At 35.7% G+C, this 12922-nt stretch overlaps 1 protein-coding gene across 6 annotated transcripts in view; it reads left to right on the top strand.

Moving 5' to 3' along the window:
• Window positions 1-1351: 1351 nt before the first annotated feature.
• LOC119660968 (putative uncharacterized protein DDB_G0286901) overlaps window positions 1352-12922 on the top strand; it is an 87303-nt gene continuing 75732 nt past the window's right edge. For 3 of the 6 annotated variants that reach the window (XM_038070033.1, XM_038070032.1, XM_038070025.1), the window contains exons 1-2: window positions 1352-1560; window positions 2342-7014. The gene's annotated coding sequence lies outside the window, so the exon portion shown is untranslated. Of the gene's footprint in view, window positions 7015-12922 lie in introns of all 6 variants that reach the window. The other 3 variants (XM_038070031.1, XM_038070028.1, XM_038070027.1) reach the window with 3 other exon arrangements.

The following is a 12922-nucleotide window of genomic DNA, read 5'->3' as shown; positions in this document are numbered from 1 at the left end:
GAGTGGGGAACACAGTTTGAAGTTATTGCGAATCCTACAGAAGTGGAAGTGAAGCTACGAGTGAAGGAAGAAGGCACATTCTCCTTATGATAAACTTCTGTTTGATGAGGGAGGAAGGCTGTTTGGCACATTTTCCGATGCCTCCTCCGTTGTACTATACATGCTGTGTACCATATCAGGAAACAGTGCGTAAAAGTAGTGCTAGCTATCGGGTGGCAGATTGCGATTGTTTAGGCTATTGTTGCTCCTCTGGCTACCCTAATTCGCTTCCATAGGCAAAATATAAACACATATGCAAAAACAATATAAAGTCAGGAGCGGAGAGGACCCTCCATTGCTTCCGCTCAAAACAAAACAAATAAGTGAGAAAGATGTGTCATAGAAAGGACATTTACTGGTTTTGTTATGAGGGTAGTAACCCTAGCCTTGGGTCTCTTACAGCCGAAAAATAGTAACATCATCCACTGTGTCTGGTTTTATTTGGCATGCGGCAAAAGAGGTGCGAAAACCTTTTTAAAGTATCCAACTTTTTAACGTTAAACAAATCTAGCATTGGCTAATGTATTGTTAAACGGGTGATTATGATACCTTGATACTGTCCGGGGATATATTTAAATTAAGACAAACAAGGGTGAGAGCCCGCGATGGAGTGGTCACAGGACATTGTATACATCCTTCATCAGGCAAAGAACAGCGTAAAGTGAAGAGCCGCAAATGGCAGCCGTTGTAGGTGGTTGCATTGATGTGAGCGGGACGCATGCATCAAATAAATGCATTCAGAAAATGTTCCTAGAATGAAGCGTCGTCCTACAAAACACGTGTATGTATGCATCAGGCTGCACATCGATATACTGAATTGCCCAAAAATGGTAGAGTGCATATTACGAGCCTACACACAAAATGGAGCCGGATACTTTTCGGAGAGCCGAGCATGGGGGTGTGTATTGGATGACCCTTGCCACCACACAATGCAACTTGCACCCCCAAGATGCATATGGCCTGAGTATGCTATCAATTCTGACTATAGCGAACCGACTATATGCATTGTGTGTAGGGCATTTCGTCCGGAAAGCATATGCGACATTGCTACATACAGAATCCTAGATGTACGTATAGTCATCCATTTGGCTAACTTCTGCATTCCCATGCTACGGATAATGTGTGTACTGGAAGCATATCGATATGTTCAACGCTCTACACACGTATCATATAATTTCCCTCTGTACATTATCAACGTTCTGTACTTCTGTATTTATATATGGGGGTATAGTAAGAGGGCCAAATACGAATGGTATGATGATGTACACAAGTAGCATGGAGTTTCTGATACAAAAGGATTGCTGCTTAATACACGGATCCTGCCGACCGACCGAGAACCCACCGACCAAACGACCGACCGAATCAACCGAACCGAAGGGGGTTTTCAACAAATTTCGCAAAATCAAAAGTGCAGTTTGCATCGTACTTGATGCAGGTTCGACGAGCCTAAAAAAACAAATTTTTTGTCAAATAGGCCCTAGCTCGGTTTTATCAACGTGTAACAAGAGCTAGTTCTTAAAAGTGTGAATCTGATAAAACAATCTTAATAATATCTTAATTATCTTGAATAAAATAAGAAATAATAGTGTGCAGTGTGGCAATACGTTTAAGATACAAATTGATACGAGAATAATAAAAGAATACAAGAAAAAAATCCGAGTCAACAATTGAACAAACGCAACGCGCGGTGAACGCGGTTCCTTACATGGCAGCAATGTCTCCTTTGCCTGCTGTATTTCCTTTACACTCACCAGATTGCTTTCATTGAGATTTCGCCAACGTTCTTTTTACCCGCTTCTATATTTTTAACTTCCTTCGCGCAGAAGTTGTAGCCAACACGATGTCGGCCTCTTTTCTCGGCGCGTCTCTTTGAAACGTGCTTCGTAGAATCCTGTATTCTTCTTCTTCCCTGTTTCTTCCGTCATAGCATGCCCTTTTTTCGCTCAGATATTTCAGCGAAAAGACCCAGAAAGGAATATAAATATAAAATTACGGAATAATTGCCACAGATTATTAGTTTTCGTCATGGTTCAGTCATGTCGATCTTAGAGGAGAGGTCCTTTGGATATATGTTGTTCACATGGAAGTAGTGAACACTCCTATTTGGAGGTATCCCGCTCGCTTCTCGCGCTTAATTCGCAAGTCAATCTGATAATTCGCGCTGTCCTTTGGGTGAGCTTCACTGCCGACGAAAAGCTCGATCTGTCTCAAGAAAGTTACGAAATAGTAAATGCCAAAGTGAAACTAAAAAAAATAAAATGCGTTTTCATGGTTTTGTTGTGAAATTGAAATGTTTTTCCAGGTTTTTCTTCAGTAAACCCTATCTGAACAATTTAGGTTGTTGCAATAGACTGGAAATAATAAATAATTGAAATAACTCTTTAACAATATTCAGTTCAAAGTTTTCGAAAAAAAAAAAAAATATTTTGGATACATTCGAGTTTTGGCCATCAAAATAGGAGTTCCAGCATCGTCATTCAACCGGAATACTTTATTTTGCATCCAAGAAGCAGTCAAAATTCACCTAAGTTACGTAAACAAGTTACAACAAGAAATAAAACCAGGAAGTTTCAAAATATTCTATTTTAATTAGTTATTAATTGAAGCATAAGACATTCAAACGTTTCGGAAAAAAATAAATAAAATAAGGAAATTAAAACAATTCAAAATTGAACAAAAGAAAAAGTACAAAATTAAATAAGTTTAGACACCAATTAAAAAAAAAAATAATAAATAAACCAAAAAATTAACTTAAAAAAAAATAAAACTCGAGAAACAACAAAATTCAATTTATACTTAAAATTAACTTTTAGAAGAGTAAATTCAAAATTTTAATAAGGAAAAAAATCATACCGTTTTGAACTAGGAAAAACAAAATCAAGAATTACGTCTTTTTTACTATTTGAGATTATGTCTGACGAAATAAAGATTTATTTTTAATTTTTGAAGAAAAGGAGAATACATAGAGTATAAAATCCATATAAGCCAATTGCAATATTTGTCGACAGTATACAACTGTTGTTCTTGAAATTAAACCCAACTATTCCTGTAAAAGGGTATAGTCCAGTTAACACAATACACACACATACACACTTACACCCAAACACGCAAAAGCAACGAAAAGAAACCACCATAAATTTTGAACAAAGAGCTAAAAGGCTCCAAGTAAAATCAGCATATATACACCAATAAATTCAATATATATATATAAAGATATATATATATTACTTTTCTGGTAATCACTTCGCTTAAATCCAAGTCGAAGTGATTATCAAAATAACCACCCAAAGATCCACACAAATTAACACTGACACCGGAACAGACAGTTTTGAATATCATCTACCATACAGCTAGCGTTTACTTAATTATATTCAAAAATATATTATTAAGTAAATTACTAGGAAATATCAATACACACAGAACTTTTCACAATTTCAAGACATCAACAACAGTTACATTAATAAAAACAAAAACGAAAATCACAACAAATACATTCAATAAATTATTCAAAATACACAAACTTTTAAATACACATCTTCTACGAAGACGCAGAAAAAGGAGAAATAAATACAAAAACTTGATAGAAATTGAATATCACAAAAGAAAACAAAAGAAAATACTTATTGCAAGAAATATACTAATTTTCTTAACATACAAGTGACCCCCCCGCATTTGCTTAACCCATATCCAAAAAACCTCTTTATCCCATTTAACATTCGCAACCACACATTCATCACAATCGTAATAGAAGTAACGAGACACGAGATACATTCAACATTGTATTGAGAAGATTTTAAAAAAAAAGAAAAAAAAACACACAAATTAAATTATTACTAAACTAGGGAAGTACTTTTCTTAATAAAAACAAATATATATAAAATAAAAGCCAGGGAAGGGAAGCTCTCACGATACATATACATATATATATATGTATAAATACAAACACACATAGATACATATATATATTCATACATTTTCGGAGGCATCATAACAACTATTTTGGCGCAATTGATGAAGGATTTTCTTCCAAAAACGTCACCGCCCAAAGCTCCCACTAAACAATCGGAAAAAGCAGCATCTTAGGTTGAAAATAAAAGAAAAAAACTCAAAACCAACCATTAATACTACACCAGATCCTATATTGCTATTAAATACTTTCATTTTTAATCCTCATTTTTTTTTATTTTCTTTAAAATTCCCAGTAGAGCGTAAAACACAAACAAAATTATACAAAGGAGCTCGAACATAAAAACGAATTGGAATAACCATTATTCATCATATCTGTCTTATCGACTTAAACAAAATCCTAAATATGTAGGCGAAAAAAAAATCTACGTAAATATTGCAGGAAGAAAACTATATACCACATATAACTCCCGAAGAAAACGAATATAAATACCATCAAGTGAGCGTTAATGTTATCTATGGGCTATAGGTAAAATTAAGGTTAACTCGAATTAGCATACACGCACGTGCTCCATTCGCAACAAGTAATACAAACACTCAAAGCATCAAGAACTTCTTAACAATTAATAAAGGGCTATAATTAATGCAGATATCGATAAATTAAGATAAGAAATAACATCAGAAAGGCATTGAAACACTCAAAACCAATCATATTAGCTTAATTTCAAATTAAGTTTATTCTTTTTCAGAAGTATATTCATTGTTTATGTTTTATTTCCATCCTACACATATGCAAACGAAATACACAACGCAACATAACACTAAATGCGTATGAATTATCCTCAACAAGTCTATGCACACATAAACACATGCACGCATTTCAACCACACCAACAGCAAAGTAAACAATACAACAAATTTTCTCGGGTGTCCTTTATTATTATTAAATATAACGTTAATTTTTTATTGACAAAAAAAATCTATTATATCTAGTTATATGTCAGAAGAACAAAGTGAAATTAATGTCGAGAAATTTTTTACAAAATACTAAAATCTAAAAAATATCCAAAATCAATATTTATACACACGCTCGGAAGGTATAGTTCAATTTAATAAAAAAAAACAGTAAAGAACAAAGAAAACAAAAAACTTGAAAAAAAATTACAAACAAAATTTTTTTTTTAGAAAAAAAAAACACATCTCGGGTGATATTTTGGCCTCTATGGAAAATAAACATTTTTTTAAAGCAAAATAAATAAAGAATAAATTCAAATGTGATCTATAAATAAAAAAAAGGCAGAAAAAAAATCCGACAAAAATATATTTTATAGGGAAGAAGATAGGAAAAAAAACGGCAAAAATCCAATAATAATTTATTAATCATATATAAAACACAAAACAAGCACACTTTCACCTACACCGAAAGATTCGAAAATTTAAAAGATAAAAATACCAAAAAAAAAATTAGTAAGAAGTTTATACATTGGAAAAGGAACTTTTGTGCCTTAATTTGGCCTTATTAATAATCTAATAATTCAAGTAAAGAGAGAAAAAAACAAACACGACAAGAGAAGAAAGAAGACAGCAGCAAAAATTACAACTAATAACGAAAAGACAAGGAAAAAGTGCAAAGACACCTAGCACTAACAGACGCCTAATAAAAAAAAGCAGAATATCTTGTTGAAAATGTAACTCAAACAAATATAAATTAAAAAAAGAAGAAGAAGAAAAAACACACATTACTAAAACAGAAAATATTTGGAAGACTTATCTATACAAAATATATCCAAAAAAAACCAAACAAAATATATTTTTATTTGTTTAAATACAAAAAACATACACATACACACGTTATTTTAAAAGATATATATAGTTCAAAAAATGAATTTAGGAAAATTAAAAGTACAGAATAAAAACAGAAAGTAAGTTCCAAAACAAGGCAATCACCGGCGTTTATTTTATTTTTTGTTTTGTATTTTTTTGTTGCCCGTTTGTTTTTCTTTTATCTTTTATTTCAATTAAAGCCACAAATCATAGACAAAAAAATCATTGAGTATACGCGCATTTTTTTTTTATTTATTTATTTATTTTGGCTATTTGTATTATTTTAATGATTTTATGTATAATATAATTGATTAGTATCTTCTTGTTTGATTTCCAATCGCATGAATTATTTCCCTTTGTTTTCGAATTGAAAAACTTCGAAGGAGGAATTAGTAAAATAAAATCTTGAAGGAAAATTTCAATAATGAAAAGGAAAAGAATAGAAAGAACATACTTAGCAAAGAGGAAAAGTACAAAAGTTAGCTATTAAATTGAAAAATGGAAAAAAGAGATCATTGATTAAATAAAACAAAACAATTACACCAAAAAAAACACACACATACACAAAAAATAATAATAACAACAATAAATGTATAATAAAACTAATAAGTAATAAAAATGAATCCAAATAATCTAAATTGTGCGGGCTATTTCTTTCGGAAATAACATTTAATATTATTCTAAAAGAATCTAAGAACGAAATTTTTTTTTTGATTTAATCTTAAATTCATAATTATATAAGACAAAAAATAATCACCAAGTCTTAAATATTGTGAACCAAAACGATTTGTAAAAAAAAAAATAAAAAATGTAACTAAACAAATAACATAAAAGGTGAAACTATAAAACATAAGTTTCGCGAATGGTCATACAGAACACCTAATCTATAAGATAATAATCTAAGCGACAGGTGTAATTAAACCAAAAAACACATGAGTTTAGTGTATTAATAACATAAAAACAATCAATCAATCAGAAGTTCTTTTAATAAAAATTACTTACACGATTGTAACTAAAAAAAATTGAAAGTTGGGTCAAAGGATAGACATTTTTTCATGGTGTATTGAATAAAGTGACGTGAACTGTTCCTTTTATTGAGAACTGGATAGATTTTAATGTTGGCCTAAAATTCGTCGAAATATGCTAATCGAAGTAAATCCATAAAAGGATAAATTGTAAGGTCGCAACAACTGCCACCCCTTAGGAAGATGTTGATGGTTACTATTTGGATCTAAGTCAACAGTTGGTGAGTTTAAGCCATTTGAAATCATCTATTAGTTACTATACAGTTTTAGATATCTAATAATCTGTAACGATTATGAAATTTTCTATCTTGTATCTATTTATGAGATGTGGAACTTTTGATATTTTACGCAAACCCCCTTTATAATCAATCTAAAATGACTACAATCAAAATTCATCCGTATAAAAGTCAATTAAGGGCTTTTGATGCAACCCTTTGATTGTCTTAATTTGGTTAATTGAATCAAGGACATTAAAAGCAACGTCTTAAAAATAGTTACTAATTGTTGGATATTGTTAAAAATCTTATTAATTTTACTTTACAAAGGACACTAACTGTAATGGCATCATTGCTAGAAATATTGCTTTCCATAAGTATCTTTTTCTAATGTTCAGATAGCTCAAGTGGCTGGAGCGCTGCGCAGTCGCAGCGGAAGGTCGCGATTCAAATCTCACTGATGGAAGGGAGATTTCTTATCATGAATAAGTACCTGCGTCAAGTCAGGGTAATAATCTCGGGCGAGAGCAATACCAACCACATTGCTCCTACACTTCAAGGTCCTGATATAATATGGATGTTGCGCCAACGATTATTTTTTCCCGAGTTATCACAATCTCGGTAGATGCCGGAATTTACCTAATACTGGCAGTGCCAAGTATTTAGGCCCGAATGATCCTACATGGTAGGTTAACAGGAGAACCCGTCGAGAACTCCCCACAACATCGAGCACGCATATAGAATGGTTTACTTCTGCATGGTTTGAACTAGATTGTGTGAGAGTCCCAGGACGTCAAGGGAAACCGTGAGGGATTTTGGTGCAATACCTGTAGCTGACAATATTATGAGAACTACAACCACTTTCTTGAGACTGTAAGCAGAACTATCAAATACTGCTTGCGGCGCCTACCGGTAAACTGGACATGCTTGTATGCAAGAATTTGATAAATCATCTTACATTCAGATGGTCTAACGTTTCGAACGCCAAACCACACATTCTGCACTGGTCGTTCTCCACCCGCCCTTTCATTATGAGCTTTTTATAAACTCGGGTGGCGACCACGTCACCAAGTCAGGCGAACCTTAAAATTTCCTTCGCCCTCATTTTTGGTAGTGCATTTTAAACCTGATTGCCAGGTGTGGTGATAGCTTCCTCAGGGAGTAATCCGCAAGACTGCAAAGTTATTTGCGCTTTCCTCACCTACCTCCTGAGACGTTCCGGTGACGTATAGCCATCCCTCCACCTTCCACAACCGGACCTAGGACCGACTACCGCGGAGGGTTGTTATTATTAGAAGTTTGTTTTTCGCCTATTGTATGGCGCTCAGTAGAAAGCCCTTGCTAAACCTAAGCGTTAAAAACAACCCCATCATATCTCGCAAGAATTAGTACTTAAAAAAATATATATCATACATGGTGCAACTGAAATTGTGAACACAGAGAGCATCACTTCGTGAAAATTGGATAACAAGCATAATTCTATATACCATTAGTGCGGGGGGGAGGCTTTTGTGGAAGTTAATATTGTCGCAGGAAGATACGCGTGCACTATGTTGAAGGACATCATTTCGCTTTCCTAGCGAAATTTAAATAAAATAAACTAATGTTGAGAAACGAAATTGAAAAGCCTAAGTTTTTGATATACAGAAAAATCTGTAGAGGTGGAAACATTTCATATGTGCATGCACGTTGAAACATATTTCAAACCAAAAACATTTTCGAGCCGCTATTGCTACTTTAGACTCTCCATACGCTTAGTCCACCCCCATCGCGCCCTCAATACTACTACTACTATTATCCTGTTTCTAATTCAAGTGCAGTGTATGCAGTCACATAGTCCGAATTTATTTACTCTGAGGAGCCACAGGACAACGGGCTGAAATGGGGATAGCAAAGGAGCAGGGAAATATCCTTTGAGAAACAAGGCCGCCAATAAAGCATTGTCCACCGGATGGGAAAGAGAGGCGCATTGGGGAATATATATGATAGTGATAATTTTTAGATTAGAAAGGGCGAGTAGTGAGCGAGGTCACTAGAAAATACATTGCCGCCAACACCATCTCTCTTTAATTTTAACGTTGTTGCCCATCTCAACGGACCCTGCTAGTTTCGAATTCTATCACGACCGTATCCTATTCTTTGTCATCATCATCATGACCGTGGATCTCATCTGCTCCGCTTACAATGTGAATGGGATGCGTCGATTAGAACAATTGCTGTATGGGAAGGAGGTATAGATGGACAATGTGAGGAGATGAGAAAGGAGTGCAGATACAACTAAAATTTAGATTCGTATACATATCTAATTTAACATATATAAGTGTTTAGATATATGAAAGTACGTGATATCGAGCTTAATAGAAAAGGCTTTTCGTATTTGAATTTTTAATTAAATATGTATGAGGGGGGGGTAGATGGACTCCGATAAAAATTAGGATAATTCATAAAAAAAAAATTGGAGAGTAAAATGAAGGTTTACAAAAGGACTAAATCCCTTAAAAAAGGAATTAAATAATATTATCACCTCAATTAGGTTGAAAAATATTCAAAGACTACTTCGAAATCCCACCCTTCATACGGGCAAAACTCTTTAGTTTGCAAGGGTTATGGTCAAATCCCTATCATCCCTCATTTCTTCTTCTTCTTCCCCTTCATTGCTGATACATTCCATGTATGATTTGTCTCAAACTTCTTGCAGAAAATTAATTTCAATGACGATTTGTAGGTGATATGAAACATTTGAGACAGTTCATAGTGATATAAGATAAGATTGAGGACAGAAATTAAATCATAGCAGAAATGTTGGAAAATATAAATGAAACACAATAAAAGTGTTTGCTTGAGTCCAATACTGCGCATAATTCAATTGACAATTTGAAATTAAGGTACATGAAATATATTATGAAATACCCGCATACTTGTATACAATATTAATAGTCTTAATGAGATTTTTCCGCATCAAACTTCATTACAATTAAATTTAAACAATAGACGAATTACGGTCTTGCCCAACGCAGCGGCAACCCATCAGACGCTGCCTCACCTGTGTCTTGAAACCAGCACGACCGGATTGGGCCCTTATATACCTCCTCCCATTGATTCAGGAAACCTGTAGATAAGCAATTTTACGCCTGAATCCAGGAAATGTTGGGACCCACGTTGGGCGCCATTTATAATAAACTAAGGGGATACCTGGTTTCTTTCACCCAGGAGGCCCGGGTTCGATTTCCTTCATGGGAACCAAATTTCTTTGTTCTACATTCTGACAAAAAAAGAAGAACCTTGGAAATTTGTATCACCTGTGTTCAAATAAACTTCCGCCCACGGTGTTTGTTAGCGAAGAAACAACAACCGAGTTGCTCCTCGTTGCAGAGAATTAAATAATAAAAGCAAAGAAAAGAGATCGCGAAAATTCAATCCTTTTCGTATGGAGTCAGGGAGCAAAGTGAGGATGAATCATTGAACAAGACAGCATGTAGCCAAATATCTCCGTTTTCAATTAAGAATTCATCTCATCCTTCACTTCATCTCGAAGAAGAAGAAAGAATAATTAATTTTCTGAAACGAAGAGATAGCCGTTTCACATAAAGGTAGGGAAGGACACTCCTCAGTGAACGCCCGTAGATCCAGAGACTTCAGGAAGGCAATCACTTAAGCCTCCAAGACAAACACAACAAACGACTAGCTCATGTGATATACCACTAAGAATAGGGCAGGAGGCTCTGGATCTACAGCGCCATTTTTTTAGATTTTTGGGATAGCTCTAGGTCCTCTTCGTCCCTCAGAATGGCCGGTGAATCACTGCAATCTCTTAGTTCCCGAATCATATTCACCTTTCGGGGATTATGGTAGTTTTAGGATTGATATGTTTATATACATAACTTATTAGTTTAGTTTAGTGGAGAAAGCCGCAGCTGCAAGCACTCAGACCTTTGTTAGGCCCATTGTACTATCCCGGGAGATCATCTATTCATCGGCCTCTCGCTGAAGGCGTTCGCTAGCTCTCGCAAATCTGAGAACATTCTCCAGAAGCAGAAAATGCACAGACTCTTCGTTGAAGAAAACTTCACCAAGTTATCTTCGCCTGAGATCTGAGGAGGCCGGGCAGCTGCATTCGAAGTGCAGGACCATATCTTCTTCCTCCTCACATTGGCTGCATACGGCACTCTAGCATGTGGAGGATCCAACTGATTAACAGCGGATCGATTCCGTGTTACCTTGCCGCGTTACAAATCGTCCCAAATGAAGTCTAATTGAAGGCACTTTCGATGTCCATAAATGTGCCTAAAGTGTACTCTTTATCGGGCATCGCCTTCTCAATTTTCGCCGTTAGTTAATGGAGTGATGTCTCCGTGGATTTGCCATTTAGGCATGTTGCCTACATTGAAGTGGCCACCTAGGGGTATATGTATCGCTTATGAACTGATCTATTAGTCTTTACAATCATTTTAGCAGAAAGCAAGTTAGACTTGTTAACGCCAGTTAGTTGGAATATAAGAGTATGATAGACGAGCACGATATATATTCCGAATATGTAGACCCAGGGCATCCATTTCCTCTATTACTAGAGCAAGAATGATGCCATCCGGACTCTCAAACTTGTATCTATAGAACGAGTTAAATACACATTTCACCCGTTCCCGTGAAACTACTTTGCATGCCAGAGTTCAATCTTCTGGTTGAGGGCTGTATGTGTCTGTCGGTCCCGAGATGAGATATTGGATGATGCCCGGAAGTACACTTTAAGCAAATGGTTTGTCGTTTCTTCATCGCTTGTAAACGTAGATAACTCATCTGCTGGCCGCGTTCTTTGACAAGGATCATGCCCATTAGAAAATCAATGCGCCTGTGATCCGAGAGGGTGATATCGTTTGATACTCTCCACTCTCCGACAGGAGCCGCAATGTCAGGGAATGTCACTATGATGTCGATGATCTCTTGCAACATAGTCAGACGTTGAAGAAATTGAGGATCTGCAATTCGGTTCCTCCCAGGTACCCCAGCAGGTGGTTTTGCCGAAAGCGGTCTGCCCGTAGGCGGTTCGTCCGTCAATGAGTTAGTCCCAATAGGGTGGTTCCCACGTGAATAAGTAGCGAATCTGAGCCTAGACTCAGGTTCTCCATCGAAGAGCTCAGAGTGTGTCATTATTATTACTTTAATTATCTGCTCACAGTAAATGAGTAAATATATTTTAATTATGTATTATTTCCATATAAGGTCTGTCGTTATTTTTCAAAATGGGCTCACCTTTTCGCAGTTTCCTAATTGATCGCTGCATTTAAGGTGAATCGACATTACCGAATGCAATTGTGTAGAGAATGTAAACGAATGCAAAGTTTGGTATTCGCCATGACCAAATCAGAGGAGGAAGAAGTGGTGGTACCAGAACTTAAAGGAAATGGTTTGCAATACTGGCCAGCCGAATGAACGCTTACGTATAAACGAAAGCCGTGTGTGCTGTTAAAAGCACGCATACCATGATGAAAAAAACAAGAACTTAAGTGGCATGTGTCCCACTGTAGCTGCATAGGCGACGAATGCGGGAACATTACAAATATGGCAATTTATGTACAAGGACTTATTACCACCACCCACCGTCACCACTAGAATAGGCTCAAACAAACAAATATAACAGTGCCACCTGTGATCATCCTTACTTTTCGGATGCACTTCAGCCTGTTTTCATGCTAGTTTAGCTGAGAGTCACCCCCTTTTTGAGTTGCAACTCAAAATGCATATCATCCCCATCAGCTAAATGCAACTGGGTGTAGTGTAGCGCGGGTCCTGAATGTGCGACTCCCGACTACTGCACATTCATATATGTAGGTACATTCATATAGTGTTCTATCTTTGTTGTGGGCTACTATTGATACTGAAATGCATATGCGTTTGGGGGAGTGTTAAGGTCGGGTTG

Source organism: Hermetia illucens, chromosome 7, assembly GCF_905115235.1.
Source record: "Hermetia illucens chromosome 7, iHerIll2.2.curated.20191125, whole genome shotgun sequence".
NCBI lineage: Eukaryota > Metazoa > Arthropoda > Insecta > Diptera > Stratiomyidae > Hermetia > Hermetia illucens.
Note: the sequence above shows the minus strand (reverse complement) of the source record. Positions and strands in the feature narration are given on the sequence as shown.